Source organism: Oryctolagus cuniculus, chromosome 15, assembly GCF_051225735.1.
Source record: "Oryctolagus cuniculus isolate XC-2025 breed Fujian yellow rabbit chromosome 15, ASM5122573v1, whole genome shotgun sequence".
Taxonomy (NCBI): domain Eukaryota; kingdom Metazoa; phylum Chordata; class Mammalia; order Lagomorpha; family Leporidae; genus Oryctolagus; species Oryctolagus cuniculus.
Window position 1 is genome coordinate 30458374 of NC_142881.1, and position 15408 is coordinate 30473781.

Here is a 15408-nt window from a genome sequence, read left to right on the forward strand (position 1 = left end):
AAGGTGCTCTCTCTCGGCAGGTCCTTCCTTTCTTGTCCTGCGTCCTAGAAACTCTACAAACTCTTGGTCTTCCTGGACTCTCAGCTCTGTATTCTCAACTCAGGGGCTTTGCTTTGCCTGGGTTCCCTCTCTTTGTGTGCCACAGCCTGAAAACTCTCTCAAGGTAGTAAGATGGGGCAACTGCAGCGCTTGCTTCGTTGTTTCCCACCTCTCAGGGACCCGTCCTCTCTGATACCCAGTGTCCCACACACCATAGTTTGTCAAAGTTTCAGCAGGGAGAGTAAACCAGCCCCCATGACTCTGTCTTGCCCAGAAGCAGAAGTCTGCATTTAAACTTTAAAACATATTTTTTATCCTAATAGTTATCTGTGTATTTTATAGAATTAAAAATAATTGATTTATGCATTTCCCAAATGAAACCATTGTTGTGTTCACCTGAAAACTGTTCCTAAGTGAACTGCCTTTTGCTCTCATAGCAACCCCATTGCTCAATCTGAGATGTTAGCATAGAACTGCATCTGAATATAAACCAAGCTGCGTTAAATCACTGTGTGTGTACTTCACCATGACTGGTGAAACACAACTGTAGCCCTAGGTATAGCCACTTGAACCAAAGCAGCAACATTAAATCTTTGCCTCACTCAAGTACCGCCATTCTGTGGTTTGCTTTACAGCTGACATGTCAAAGACATTATGAGGAAGACGACGAAACTCAAAGGTAAGATTTATAAACATAGGCTCTCTGCTCTTACAGTAAGTGTCCCTGAAGACTTCGAGCTAAAGTGGATCTCTCCGAGCAAAATCCTGATCGTGCAATGCAGATGCCATCGACTTGGACACCAGTGGGAACTATGACGTGACTATGTAAATCTGATGGCAGTGAAGTGCAAGCATTTATTTACGGGACAGGCTTGAGGGGGGAGGTACAAAACAGGAAGCAGTTACAAATAGGAACTTCCTATAGGCACAGAGGAAGGACAAGTGTAGTTCACTCATGTAGGGAAGTATTAAAGAGTAAGTGCTCTATGGAAAGAATGCCCTCTCTCGAGCCTGAGTTCAAATCCCGTCCATGACAATTACAGCTGTGTAATCTTGGCAAAATCACTTAACATTCCTGTCTTAGCTCCAGAGCACTCCCTTACAGGATCGTTGTAACAATAAAGTAAAACAATGAAAAGTGCCTGCATAGGATGAGCTCGCCATGAACGTTAGCTGTCGGTACCATCATCATCACTGACGCACGTGCAAAGCAGGAAGGGGTGTGGAATGTGTGGAGCATCACCAGGTGAAGTCAGCTGGGCTTTGGAGCATAGAAAGAACTTCACATGAGGAAAATGGGCAGTGGTTTTGGGTGTAGGAAATAGAATGAGGGGCTGGCGCTGTGGCATAGCGGGTAAAGCTACCGCCTGCAGTGCTGGAATCCCATATGGGTGCTGGTTCAAGTCCTGGCTGCTCCACTTCTGATCCAGCTCTCTGCTATGGCCTGGGAAAGCAGTAGAAGATGGCCCAAGTCCTTAGGCACCTGCACCCACGTGGGAGACCTGGAAGAAGCTCCTGGTTCCTGGCTTCAGATTGGTACAGCTCTGGCCATTGCAGCCAACTGGGGAGTGAACCAGTGGATGGAAGACCTCTCCCTCTCTCTTTCTCTGCCTCTCCTTCTCTCTCTGTGTAACTGACTTTCTAGTAAATAAATAAATAAAAAAAAAGAAATAGAGTGAGCCAAAATCCATAGAAAAATAAGTTTGAAATATACTTCGAGGAAAATCTGGGGGTAGAGCTGGCTGTGTGATACTGCAGGGCAGCAGAGAGTGACAAGTCTAGGAAGGAAACATTATGGGGTTTGGCAATACTTTAGTGTGGCAAATGAGGGAGAGAAGGTGCTATGGATAACTCAAATATCAGCTGGACATTCATATGGGCTGGTCCCAAAGCAACAGTGAACTGTAAAAAATAGTTTAACCAATTATTTTAAAATGGCTTCTACTAGCTGTTCTCCAAGAACATGAAAACGCAGGCAATCGTCAGCTTCAGCAATGATACTTACGCTTCCTCTTCCTCTCTCAGCAATCCTCAGGTCTGCATCAGTGCTGAGCATTCCAGCCTCCTAACCTCTCCATTCCCGTGGCTCTCGCCCTGAAACTCCCTCGAAAGCCCCAGCCCCTGAGGTCCTGCCTTTTCTTTCCCTCCTCCTCTCCTTCTGCCTCTTCAGTCTTTGTGAATTCCTCTTCCTGAGAAGCCCAGGGACCATCCTGAGACAGGCAGGACTCTGGAGAGGGCAGGCCTAACCAAGTTCTCAAAGGCAACGTTTCTGTTTATGGGTGGGCGGAAGAGCTGTTGGGAACACTCTCATGTTAATACTTTAAAAAACTCACTGCACACAGACCACACTGAGGTTTTGAGCCTTGGTGATAGGATAATGGAGGGTGTATCATTAAAGAAATAAAGCCAAGAAATGGAAATGTTCTGGGGGCAAGCTCTTGAGTTTGGGCCTGCAGATGGATTGGAGTTAGAACACATTCCAGGTGTAGATGGACCAAAGGAAGCTGGATCAACAGGTCAGGGATTTAGATGGATTTAAGTGTCATCCTCAAAGAAGTGATAGTTGACAAGCTAAGAACGAATGGAAAGAGAAATACATGAAACTATGGAGAAATATGAGTTACAGACAGAACTTTAGAAAGTACCTACATTTTAGGGTGAGTTGACACAAGGATTCATGCAAGGAGAGAGAAGGCCTCAGGCAGACCAATTCCATGGAGACTCTGGAGTGGGGCTTCAGGGGTTAACATTGTTTAAAGCCCCCCAAGCGATTCCCCACAGAGCCAGGATTGAGAACCACTGTCTTGGTGACTTACCGAATGCCTGATGGTTTTTAGGGTTTTGTGGGAAAGCAGTGTTAAGGAATAAAGTCCTAGATTATTAATTTACAAACCAGAGACTCAAATATTCTCGTTTTGCTGAGGAACCCGAGACTCAGAGATCAGTTAATTTTGGACCAGAAACACGGACATCTAGTGAAGCTCCATTCTCTTACCCGTCTCCCACTTACTGTCATGGACGCAAACCCTCTGCCTGCTCCTCTCCCTTCACTTGGCCGCCGCGCCTGCCCCGAGACACCCTCTGGCTCGCGGCCCTTGGCCAGGTGTGGAGCCCCCTGTTTCTAGCAGGGTAAAGGCTCACTGAGGACCCTGCTGAGCCTGGAAGGAAGGGAGATGCCCCGGCTCGGCTCCTAGCACAGCCCCTTCCTGCGCCCTCCGCGCTGTTTACACAGCGGCGTCGACGGCTGGGGCTGTGGTAGCCGAGTCCTGCCAGAGCTGACAGGACACAGCGTTTGTGGGAATTCTGTGACTCAAGAGGCGAAAGGTCAGTTGCTTTGCATTGACAGTGTTCTTGCTGCCCTAGGGTTTATCTCTGGGAATCTTGACTGCTTTCCAGGCCAGCCTTCACCTCCATTGTTATCTGGAAACACAGGAACAGCCGTTTGTCTCGCCAGGCTGGGTTAGAGGGTGCACCCGTTCCCCGCGCCAGCGAAGTTTGCACTCTCCTAAAACAGCTGGAGGAGGCTTCAAAGCCCACACAGACCTGCCTCTGTTCCTCTCATACACGTACGTTTGTGCTTGGTTTACACTCCCCTGCTGTCCATTTTTCATCTTCTCTCTGGCTCTGCAAAATCCGCCGTGTGATTCAGCACGGAATGCGCCCTGGAGCACGAGGACACGCCTGAAGTCCCCTGCAAGCGCTCGTCTGTCACTCGGCCCCACACGCACAAAGATCTGCACACAGACCCTTTGCCCTCACACACGACTCCAGCAGTTCGCGGGCGCACTGGAAGTGGGTTCCAGTTACACGGGGGTGGGGTGGGGGGCCTCCCGGCGCCTCAGTTCCCACAGCCTCGGCTGGAGGTGTGTGTACACAGGAGCTCCCCTTCGCTGGCACAGTCAGCAGCTGTGTTCACAGCCACATCAAAATATGCCTCTAGGTTCTTGGGACACAAATGGTGGCAGACAAGGGAACCGGGACAGCCGTAGAACGGACCTGCGGCTTCCCCTTTGTCCTCAAGCAAAGCCGCCAGGCTCTTGTGGGCTCACTTGGTGTGCTGGGTTCCAGGGTGGACTCCGACAACAGACCCTGATCCCACTCCAGGGCCAAGAGCGCCCGTCTCTTTCCCCGGCAACGGCTGCTTGCTTCCTCCAGCTGTCTCCGGGGTAATTCTCCCTAAATGCAAACTATTAGCATTTCCTGTTAAAACATTTCTAATAAATAAATGAATACATCATCTTCCCAAGCCAGAGCAGGTCTGAAAGCAGCCTAGGAGTGACTCTGAGCCGAGGACCGACATGGACCACCCAGCACCAGCCCACTGGCCCAAGGCCAAGGCTGCTTTTGTTTGAATTCCTGTATGAGTAACTGCTCCAGCTGACGCCAGCCAAACTCAGTGAGATATTATTTTTAATATTAAATAAATAGATGGTGGGGTGTGTTGATCTTTCTTCCCCCTCAGTACATTGCAGCATCACAACCAGAAGCCGGCTCTTGTAGCCAGATTTCCTCAGAGAGCAGGAGGAAGGCTGATGTTCTCTGACCTTCCTCATGGAGCACTCCCCCCCCCCCCCCAAGACAGAAAGGTCCCAGTTGCTGTTGACAGGACCCTATTGGGAGTAAGCTGGGAGTTCAAATGGTAACAAAGTTTGTAAAGGAGTGCTGGCCATTTTTGTTAATTTTCCTAACTGTCCTTTCAGTATATGGAAAACGCATGCTCTTTATATAAAAACCAGAAAACACAGAGAAACCAGAGGAAGCCAATTTTACCCAGTAGAAAATTACTGCTAAGTTTTGCTGAATATTCTTCCTGGCTTTTACATATTTAATGAATATATGATACTCAATATATGCTGACTTGATCGAAAAGGGCTCATATTGTACATATGTGTATATATGTACATATATATTTAAGATTATTTATTTGAAAGGCAGAGAGACAGAGAGAGAGGAAAAGATAGAGGCAGAAAGAGTTCTCCTCTTCACTGGTTCACTCCCCAAATGTCTGCGACATTCAGGATTGGCCGGTCCAAAGCTAGGAGCCAGGAACTCCATCTGGGTCTCCCACATGGGTGGCATAAACCCAGATACTTGGGCCACGATCTGCTGCCTCCCAGGTGCATTAGCAGGAATGCTAGATTGGAGGCAGAGGGGCCAGGACTCAAACCAGCACTCCTATATGGGAGGCGGGAGGCGGGAGGCATCCTAAGCAGCAGCTCCGTGTGCTGCACCACGCCCACCCTTAGCATGTTTATTACAGAGAATTAATTTTGGACACCTATTTTATAATAAATGCTCCCTTAATTCTACTCTTAAGGACTGCAAAATTCCTGATCTTCTGAATATAAAATGGTATATCCCATCAGTCTCCCATTGTTGGATCTTAAGGTTGTTTCCAAGTTTTTGCTGTTACAAACACTCCAGGCAGAAGTCCTTGTAGCTACATCTTTGCTTACCTCCTTAGTTATCTTTTTAGGATAAAGTCGCAAAGCCAGAATTTTAAGGCTTTGGCCACATATTACCAAACTGTCCTCTGGAATGATTCTTCCAGTTTTACATCAGAATGGCCCCCTGCTTGCTCCCATGTGGCATACTATTCTGCAAAAACTATCTTTGACAATTTGTTAGGAAATAAAAAAGAGGAGCCAACCTTACACATGTAACAGGAGACCCTGGCTGTGCTGGCCTCCAGACAGGCTTGGGCAAGCGAGCAGACTCCCTGACACCAGGCCCAGCCCAGTGACGTAAGTGCTCAGAAGCCCCGGGGGGAGCCGAGACAGGGGCTTCTACCACGGAGTTTCCCAAAATGTATCCGCAAGGAGAGTCATCAATTTGGCGGGGAAAGACGCTGAGGTCAAGGAGGTTTGGGGAAGAGCGGGGTAAGCTGAGCTCGACTAGGTTCTTGACAGCAGAGTCTCTCAGAACCCGTGAACGCTCAGGGAGGGCCGTGCCGATGTCCAAGCGCAGCACCTGGCTTGCAGTGTTTCCAAGCACAGATCCACGCCCCCACTTCCCACAGAGCATCTCGGGAAGCTGTGCTCGGTGGAGCACACTCTGATGTCATCAGGAGAAAATGGTTTTCACAGAAAAGGTTGGTAATGGGAGAGAAGAAAGGGGGAGAAAAAGCAAGAGAATGGACGTGAAATGAGCAAAAAGGGACAGGAGAAAAGCTCAGTAGGGAAAAAGGAGGCAGAAAGAGATGCAAGAAGAGAGAAGAAAAGTCTAAGGCAGTAAGGGAAAGTGGGGAGCAGGAAACTCATCAACAGAGAGGCCCCTCACTACTCCCCAGCTCCTCATCGCTTCTGGGGGAGACCAAGGCTCCCATGACCCCTCTCAGGCTCCTCGTCTCCTCCAGGCCACCCCAGCCCCCAGCATGTCACTCTCCTGAGCACTTTTCTTTGAAACGTTCCCATCTCACAGCCCCCTCCTGGATGGCTGTTATCCGAAACCCAAGATTTCATTTGTAAGGAAAACTTGGAACAAAACAATACACAGCCGGCGCCTAAAGAAACCCAGGAGAAATAAAGCATACAGCAAGCAATTCCAAAAATATTATTGTTGTTGTGTAGCTTTCTGTGGAAGCACAACAGGACATGACCAAAAGGAAACAAGCACGCTCCACTCTGCCAGGAAGCCTAGTGCCTTCAAGAGCAGGCAAGGCAAACTCGAAGCTTTGAAACGCCAGTCGGGCCTTTCACACATAGGGCCTGCTTCCCAGCACACTGCGAGCACAGATGTGGTAAAAGAAATTCCTACAACCTTGAGTGCAGTGCATGTGCACAGTGCGTAAACCCTTTAGAGTCCCACAACAGAAGGATGTGTAATTATTTAATAGAAGCTATTTGTTATTTTTAAGAAGCCTCAGTGCATGCTACAACAGAAACGGGCAGTTGGAAATAAACACACGGTGCATTCATCCAAATCTGAAACCCTTCGAATTCTCAGAAATCTAGGGTAGGGTTTGAAGCGGTTGCATTAAGACTGACACCATCTTTCATTCCAGCAGTGATCCTCAACCTCTTAATCTCCAACAGTTCCTTTTCAGCATTGTTCCCTGCAGTCACTTATCTTAGGTTCTCACTCTGTATTCCTGTTCACAATTGCTCAAGGGTCCAATGGGCATGCTAGACCTTCAGGTCAACCTATAACATTCCAGAAATTTCTGTATCTCAACAAATATAAATCATACTGACTACAATGATACACCCAGCATTAGTGAATGGAGCTGATTCTATTCTATCCAAAAGGAAATCAACTTGACATTTAGCTAACCTGGTCAACCCTCTCACAGATAAGGAGTTGAGCCTTCATGTTATAAAAAATAAGACATAAGTCATTATTACGGACTTTGAGAATGTTCTGTGGGTCAAAGACCCCAAGGGTGGAAACCCCCACTTTGAGATTTTTTGAAAACCCTCCAGCTTTCAATAATTGCTACATTTTTTAAGAGTTGACTCATTTTGCAGCCTCTAAAGCAGGGATAGCTAGCGTCAATGATCTTGTGGCATAGAGGGTTAAGCCACCGCCTGTGATGCTGCATCCCATATTGGAGCATTGGTTTTAGTCCTGGCTGTTCTGCTTCTGATCCAGCTCCCTGCTAATGCCCCTGGGAAAGCAGCAGAAGATGGTGCAAATGCTTGGGGCCCCAGAACCCGCATGGGAGACTTGAATGGAGTTCAGAGCTCCAGGCTCCTGCCTTCAGCATGGTCCAGCTCTTGCTGTTGGGGCCATTTGGGGAATGAACCATCAGATGGAAGATCTCTTTCTCTCTGTCTCCCCATCACTCTGCTTTTCACATAAATACATCTTAATTTTTTTTTTTAATTTACTGGAGTGGGAGAGGGAGAGAAGGAGACTATGTGTGCACCTCCACTGCTGCTTCTTTTCCCAAATGCCCGTAAAGGCCTGAACAGGGCCAGGCTGAAACTGGAGATGGGAATTCAATCCAGGTCTCCCATGCAAGTGGCAGGAACACAATTACTTTGAGGCACCACTGCTGACTCCTGGAGTCTACATTAGCAAGAAACTGGAGTCAAGAGCCAGAATTAGGTATCAAACACAAGTACTTCGACATGGGACACACAGGTTTTTTAACCACTAAGCTAAATGTTCATTCCAGGTTTTACTTTTAATTTTATTGAGGAGAAGAGAAGAGGGAGGGAGGAAAGGGAGAGGGAGAGAGATAGAGAAATGTCTCCCATCTGCTCAACACTTGATCTTAGCCAAAAGGCCGAGAAGCGATCCCCACCTTCTCAAGATACGGGAATTCAATCCAGGTCTCTTGACCAATCAACTACTTGAGCCATCACCTGCTGCCTCCAAAGTTGCCCAAGTAGAAAGCTGGAACTAGGAGAGAGGCCTGGGCCTCAAACTCAGGCACTCCCGTATGGGATGCATATGTCCCAAGCAGTATCTTTTTAAAAATTTTTATTTATTATTATTATTTTTAAAGATTTATTTATTTGAAAGGCAAAGTTACAGAGAGGGAGAGGTTTTCCATCACTGGTTTACTCCCCAAATGGCCACAGTGGCTGGAGCTGGGCCGAACCAAAGTCGGGAGCCTGGAGCTTTTTCCTGGTTTCCCATGTGGGTCAGGGGCCCAAGCACTCAGGCCATCTTTCACTGTTTTCCCAGGCCATTAGCAGGGTGCTGGATTAAAAGTGGAGCAGCCAGGACTAGAACCGGCGCTCATATGGGATGCCAGCAGTGCAGGTGGTGGCTTTACCCACTACGCCACAGTGCCGCCCCCCACCAAGTGTTTTTTTTTTTTAATTTTATAGAAAGCTTTTATTCAATAAATATAAATTTCATAGGTACAACTTTTGGATCATTGTGGTTCTTCCCCCCATACCCACTTTCCCACCCTCAATCCATCCCACCTCCTACTCCCTTTCCCATCCCATTCTTCATTAAGATTCATTTTTAATTATCTTTATATACAAAGATCAACTCTATAATAAGTAGATTTCAACAGTTTGCACCCACACACATACACACAAAGTATAAAGTACTGTTTGAAGACTAGTTTTACCTTAATTCTCATAGTACAACTCATTAAGGGCAGAGGTCCTACTTGGGGAGCAAGTGACTTCTGTTATTGATTTAACAATTGACACTCTTATTTATGACAAGAGTGATCACCCAAGGCTCTTGTCATGAGCTGCCAAGGCTAGGGAGGCCTCTTGAGTTCACAAACTCTGACATTATTTGGACAGAGAAAGGTACCTCCTTCTTTGATGGCCCCTTCTTTCCACCAGGATCTCACTCACAGAGATCTTTCATTTAGGTCATTTTTTTTTTTTTGTCATTTTTTGTCTTGGCTTTCCATGCCTGAAATGCTCTAATGGGCTTCTTAGCCAGATTCGAATGCCTTAAGGGCTGATTCTGAGGGCAGAAGTCCAAGCAGTGTTTTAAGAACTGTGTCAAATGCTCACCCTAGTCTACTCCCCTAGTTTTTACTTTTATTTTTATTTTAAAAAAATATTTATTTTTTTTTTAGGGAGAGACACACACATAGATAATCTTCACCTGCTGGTTCACTCCCCAGAGTTGGGTCAGGCTGAAGCCAGGAGTCAGGAGCTTCCACTGTGTCTTGCACATGGGTGCAGGGGCTCAAGGATGTGGGCCATCTTCTACTGCCTTTCCTAGGTGCATTAGCAGGGAGCTGGATCTGAAGTGGAGCAGCTGGGACTTGAGCCAGTGCCCATATGGGATGCCAGCGCTGCAGGCAGAGGCTTTACCCTGTACGCCACGGTACTGGCCCCCTGGGTTTTACTTTTAAAAATATCCGAAACAACCAACAGGTTGATTTTTAAAAGTGTCCCAAGCAACCAACAGGTTAAAGCTAGTACTGGAGATGGAGCCAACTTGCCTTTCTCTGCCCGAGGTCTTAGGTGATTGCTCCTAAGGCATGCACAAGGGATATAGGCTGGATTCCCCTGAGTGACGAAACCTGAGATCCCATAATGAAGATGGAAGGCGTGGAAGGGAGGGGAACTAAGAGATGTGGAGTCACGTGCGAATAGGAATCTGATTTCTTTCCCATCCACACTGACAGCTTGTTGTCAACATAAATCTTCATTCTGTTTGCCTTCTGTACTCCCTGTTCTAGCACAAGTGTAAGGATTGGACAAAAAGGTATAAGTGGATAGAAAAGGTAGACCCAGAATGGATTAGTCTGGGCTGGGGATCTTACAATGGCATCCTACGTGGTTTCCCAGTTTCCTGAAGTGCTTTGCTCACATTAACTCCTTGGAGATCGACAGCCTCATGAGAAAGGAAGAGAGGAGTCATCCTCTCTTCTACTCACGAGGAATGAGAAGCTTAGAGAAAGTGAATGGACATTCGAGGTCACATTGCAAGGAAGGAAAGGAATTGAAAAAGACGAACTCAGTTCTAAATGAGTCCAGCGCTTTTCCTGATGCCCATGTGCTGCTTGTACTGGGGTCTGAGCATTCCAGGACAGGTAGGTGGGGCCAAGACTTGTTTCAAAGATTTGGGATAAAATGGCCCTTCTCAAAGATTTTTTAGGGGAATATTTTGATGTAAAGAATACAAAGGCACGTTATGAATGGAATGCAGAATTTACATGAAAAAAGACTTTGAAGGTAGTGGCCCTGTGGCAATGGCTGTTCTGGCCAGACCCTGAAGGTGACCCTGTCCTCTGTCGTTCTGGGGGATATGGATGAGAGGTGCTGCCTGTCATCCTCTGCCTCCCATCTCTGTTCTCCTCCGTCTCCACTTCCTCCTTGTTTTCTTTGTCTTCATTTATTTAGGTGATGCTACTACTTTCCCAGCACCCAAAGGAAGTTTGTTTGCAAGATGAGTCCACAGGCACAGGGCTGCCCTCAGCATTGCAGTTATGGGAGGAGCTAACGTTCCCACAGGTGATTCAGAAAGGGTTGGGAAGAGATTGAGTCACTGTCTTGGCTGAGTCACTCTTGTTGGGTAAGGGTGGATCTGCAGCTGAACTAGTCTGCTCAGGCTGCCATAACAAAATACTGCAGGCTGGGTGGGTTAAAACAACAGGCATGAGTTTTTTCACAGTTCTAGAGGCTGGAAGTCTGAGCGTGGCGTGTGGTTGGATTCTGGTGTGGGCTCTCTCCCTGGCTTGCAATCAGCTGCCTTCTTACTATGTCCAACATGGCTGAGAAAGAGGTTTTGTAGTATCTCTCCTTTTAAGGATAAAAATCCCATTAGGATATCTCTACCCTCATGATCTCATCTAAAATTAATCATCAGTCACAGGACCCAGCTCCAGTTACCATCACACTGGGGGTTAGGCTTTCCACATAGGAATTCTTTGGACAAAATGCAGTACCTAGCAATCAGCTAGGGTGATTAAGTTGTAAGTAACAGAAGCTCCAACTCAACTCGAGCATCTGCTGGTCCAGATAGCTGGAGGCCAATCAGGGTGAGCCCCAGGAATGGTCGGTCCTGACTATTAGGAACAGGATTAAGAACAGCTTGAACATGTTATCAAGGACTGTGATGTCCACGACATTGCCTTCGGATGAAGACTGTTTACTCTTTGACTGTAGCATGCCTGAGATTTTGGGCTTCACAGTGAGCATATCTCAGTAGTTGCAATCAGTGTGTCATGGGCCCATTCCTAAGTCAGTCATTGTGGCTTGGATAATGGGCTTCACCTATTCACTTAACAGATCACAATGTCAACCCATTTAAATTCCGTAGCAGTTTCATTGACTGGGAAAGAGGAATAGAAATGACAGGAGGTGACTATGTTGCTCAGTAGAATTTCTTCTTTACAATTGTCCCTTTTAAGGGCTAGTGTTGTGGCACAGTGCTGGTTTGGGTCCTAGCTGCTCCACTTCTGATCCAGCTTCCTGCTAACATGCCTGGGAAGGCAGTGAAAGGTGGCCTAGGTACTTGGGCCCCTGCTACCTATGTTGGAAACCAGGTTGGAAATCCAGGCTCCTGGCTTCAGCCTGGCCCAGATCTGGTTGTTATGACCATTTGGGGAATGACTCAGTGGATGGAAGATCTCTTTCTCTCTGCCTTTCCCTCTCTCCATCACTCTGCCTTTCAAATAAATAAATAAACAAACAAATCTTTAAAAAATAGCCCACTATAAATTGTTACTGCATATTGACTTAAAACATTAGAGAGTGGTAACATCACGTTAAAAAATACATTTTCCTTGTTTTAACCCATCCAGTTTATGGTACTTTGTTCTAGCAGCCTGAACTGCCTAAGGCACTGATACAGACATCTTAGGATCCCTCATCGGCCGGCGCCGCGGCTCACTAGGCTAATCCTGTGCCTTGCGGCGCTGGCACACCGGGTTCTAGTCCCAGTCGGGGCGCCGGATTCTGTCCCGGTTACCCCTCTTCCAGGCCAGCTCTCTGCTGTGGCCTGGGAGTGCAGTGGAGGATGGCCCAAGTACTTGGACCCTGCACCCCATGGGAGACCAGGAGAAGCACCTGGCTCCTGCCTTTGGATCAGCGCGGTACGCTGGCCGCAGCATGCTGGCCGTGGCGGCCGTTGGAGGGTGAACCAACGGCAAAAGGAAGCCCTTTCTCTCTGTCTCTCTCTCTTCTCTCACTGTCCACTCTGCCTGTAAAAAAAAAAAAAAAAAAAGGATCCCTCATCACTTTAAGTTGTTACTGATTATGGCCCTGTTCATACGGATGCTTCTACTTTGTATGCCTACAGGGGATAAGGGACATGGCAGCGTCCAGTCAACATGGGTTGTCTAACTGGCTGCCTGCCCAAGCATTGTGAGCTATTGTGAACATCTGAAAGGGGTATTGAGGGGATGGAGCCCTACAGAAAACAAAGAAAAATGTTGTCAATACCCCTCTGAACTCTTAATGTTGTGGCAACACAAAGGGATTCAAGAAAGGGCAGCAGTCCTTGGCCTCAAAAGCCACATTTAGGGTTTCCCTGGGACTGCATTTCATCTGATCCACTTCTTCCAGATCTTGGAAGTACCATCTCTATTCCCCTCTCATGTGGAAATTGGCATTGAGTCATGCCAGCCTGGTAGGATCTGCATTTTACTCTACTTAGAACATTTACTGTGACCTATATCCATATATCATTTGCAAATGACACTGGACTATATCTAGCTTAACAACTGTAGGTGTTATACTAAATGAAATAAACCACACACACACACACACACACACACAATACTGTATGATTCCAATCACATAAGGTCCCTAGAGTTGTTGAGTTTGTAGAGACAGGAAGTACAATGGTGGCTGTTAGCTGCTGGTGAGAAGGGGGAATGGGGAGGTGTTTAATGGGGCCAGGGTTTCAGTTTACAAGATGAAGAGTTCTGGGTACAGGTGGTATTGGTGGTGAATGTATTAATGCCATTGAATTCCACACAGGAAAATGGCTCAAATGGTAACTTTATGCTATATGAATTTTACCACAGTTTAAAATTAGAAGCCATGCTTTTTTACCTTCCATTTAACATCATATTTTTTAAGAAGTTTTTTTTTTAATATTTATTTTATTTATTTGAAAGAGTTATAGAGAGAGGTAGAGACAGAGACAGAGGTCTTCCATCTGCTGGTTCACTCCCCATATGGCCACAATGGCCAGAGCTGTGCTGATCCGAAGCCAAGAGCCAGGAGTTTCCTCCGGGTCTCCCATGTGGGTGCAGGGGCCCAAGGACTTGGGCCTTCTTCTACTGCTTTCCCAGGGCATAGCAGAGAGCTGGATTGGAAGAGGAGCAGCTGGGACTCGAACCAGTGCCCATATGGGATGCCGGTGCCACAAGCGGAGGATTAACCTACTGCGCCACCGTGCCGGACCCTTAAGAAGTTATTTTATATTCCTATATAAATATATCTTTTCGATAGTCAACAAACAAGATGATTTTTTTTCTGCCCCAAGCTTGAAGATTTTTTTAAAGGTAAAATTTAGACTGGGGCCAGCGCTGTGGTGAAATGGGTAAAGCCATTGCCTGCGGTGCTGGCATCCCATATGGGTGTGGGGTCAAGTCCCAGCTGCTCTGCTTCCATTCCAGCTCTCTGCTATGGCCTGGAAAAGCAGTAGAAGATGGCTCAAGTCCTCGGGCCCCTGCACCCATGTGGAAAGACACAGTATAAACTCCTGGCTCCTGGCTTCAGATCCGCACAGCTCCGGCTGCTGCAGCCAATTGGAGAGTGAACCAGCAGATGGAAGACCTCTCTCTTTCTCTGCCTCTCCTTTTCTCTCTGTGTAATTCTGACTTTCAAACAAATAAATAAATCTTTAAAATAAAAGACTTCCTATTGAAGCATTCTAGATTGTTTTCTTGATATACTATGCATTATTTTTCTTCTAAAATCTTTCCATTTTTATCCTCTTTATGTGAAATTCTTTTGTAGCTCCTTTTCCTTTTCCCCAAATGGACTCACTTTGGTGGCTCTTAAAGTTATCATCACACACTCCCTTAAAAGGGTCAGAACAGCTTAGCCAAGTTTGGGGTAAAATACAGCAAAAGCCAGATTCTACCACTTACGGGGGCAGGTGCCGGGTGCTGCAACCTTCTTCAGGACTCTGTGGTTAGCTCCTCTTGCCCGGCTGTTCAGTAAGATGGTTTCATCCAGGTGTCACTGCTTCCCTGTGAGGGCTGTATGACATCACCATTAAATGCAGGGGCCTTGCAGAGAGGCTAAATAACCTGTTCAAACGTCACAGCTGATACGCCCGGCTGCAAAGCATGGTGAGGTCTCTCTGCACTGCTCTGCCTCCACCCATCTTCCCTTCCACTCCAGAGCTCAGGATATGCCCATCTCTGACCCCCGGGCCACCAGCTGTCACTTGTGGGGGACTGAGAAAGCCTGCTAAGGAAGAGGCTGGAGACGAGGCATCACGGCTTCCTGGCTCTCCTCCCAGGTCTCCCCTCCACTTGCCTGTCTCCTCTGGGTTCCCCAAGTTCCCCACTGTCATCACCACACCTGACCCAGAGGCCACCTGGAGCCTCTCCCTCAGCCGAATCCCCTTCTTTCCTTTGTTTAGGAGAAACAAGGATGGCACTTTTCAAAAGTAAAGGGAAGTTGTCCACAGGGGAGGATGAAACCAATGAAACTGCAACAGGAAATGACAAAAGCAGCGTGGAGTTTCCGACAGAGTGAGGAGCCTCCGCCTTGGTGAGCTGCTGTCCTGCCAAGTGGCTAAGAGCTCATTTAGCTGGGGTTCTACTCCCCACCTGCACTCCAAGTCCCTCCTGGGGAAGCAGAATCCTCACCCTGTCCTCCTCCAGGGGCCAACACAGGTCCCAGGGGCCAACTGGACCACTGTGCCTCAGGAGGGAACATAACCCTCAGACTCCCCAGGCTTCAGGTACCACGACCAAGTTCCTCGGGCCCTAGCATCCTTCTTCCCTGTCCAGGGGAGAGGGACACTGAT

The 15408-nt window shown here is 47.4% G+C and overlaps 1 long non-coding RNA gene across 5 annotated transcripts in view; it reads left to right on the plus strand.

The window, feature by feature from the left end:
* LOC149121947 (uncharacterized) overlaps nt 1–15408 on the plus strand; it is an 82791-nt gene that overhangs the window by 52302 nt on the left and 15081 nt on the right. For 2 of the 5 annotated variants that reach the window (XR_016222055.1, XR_016222057.1), the window contains exon 2: nt 675–718. The exons of the other annotated variants lie outside the window; for them this stretch is intronic. This is a non-coding gene — a long non-coding RNA (uncharacterized LOC149121947). The remainder of the gene's footprint in view (nt 1–674; nt 719–15408) is intronic. 5 annotated transcript variants of the gene reach the window in all.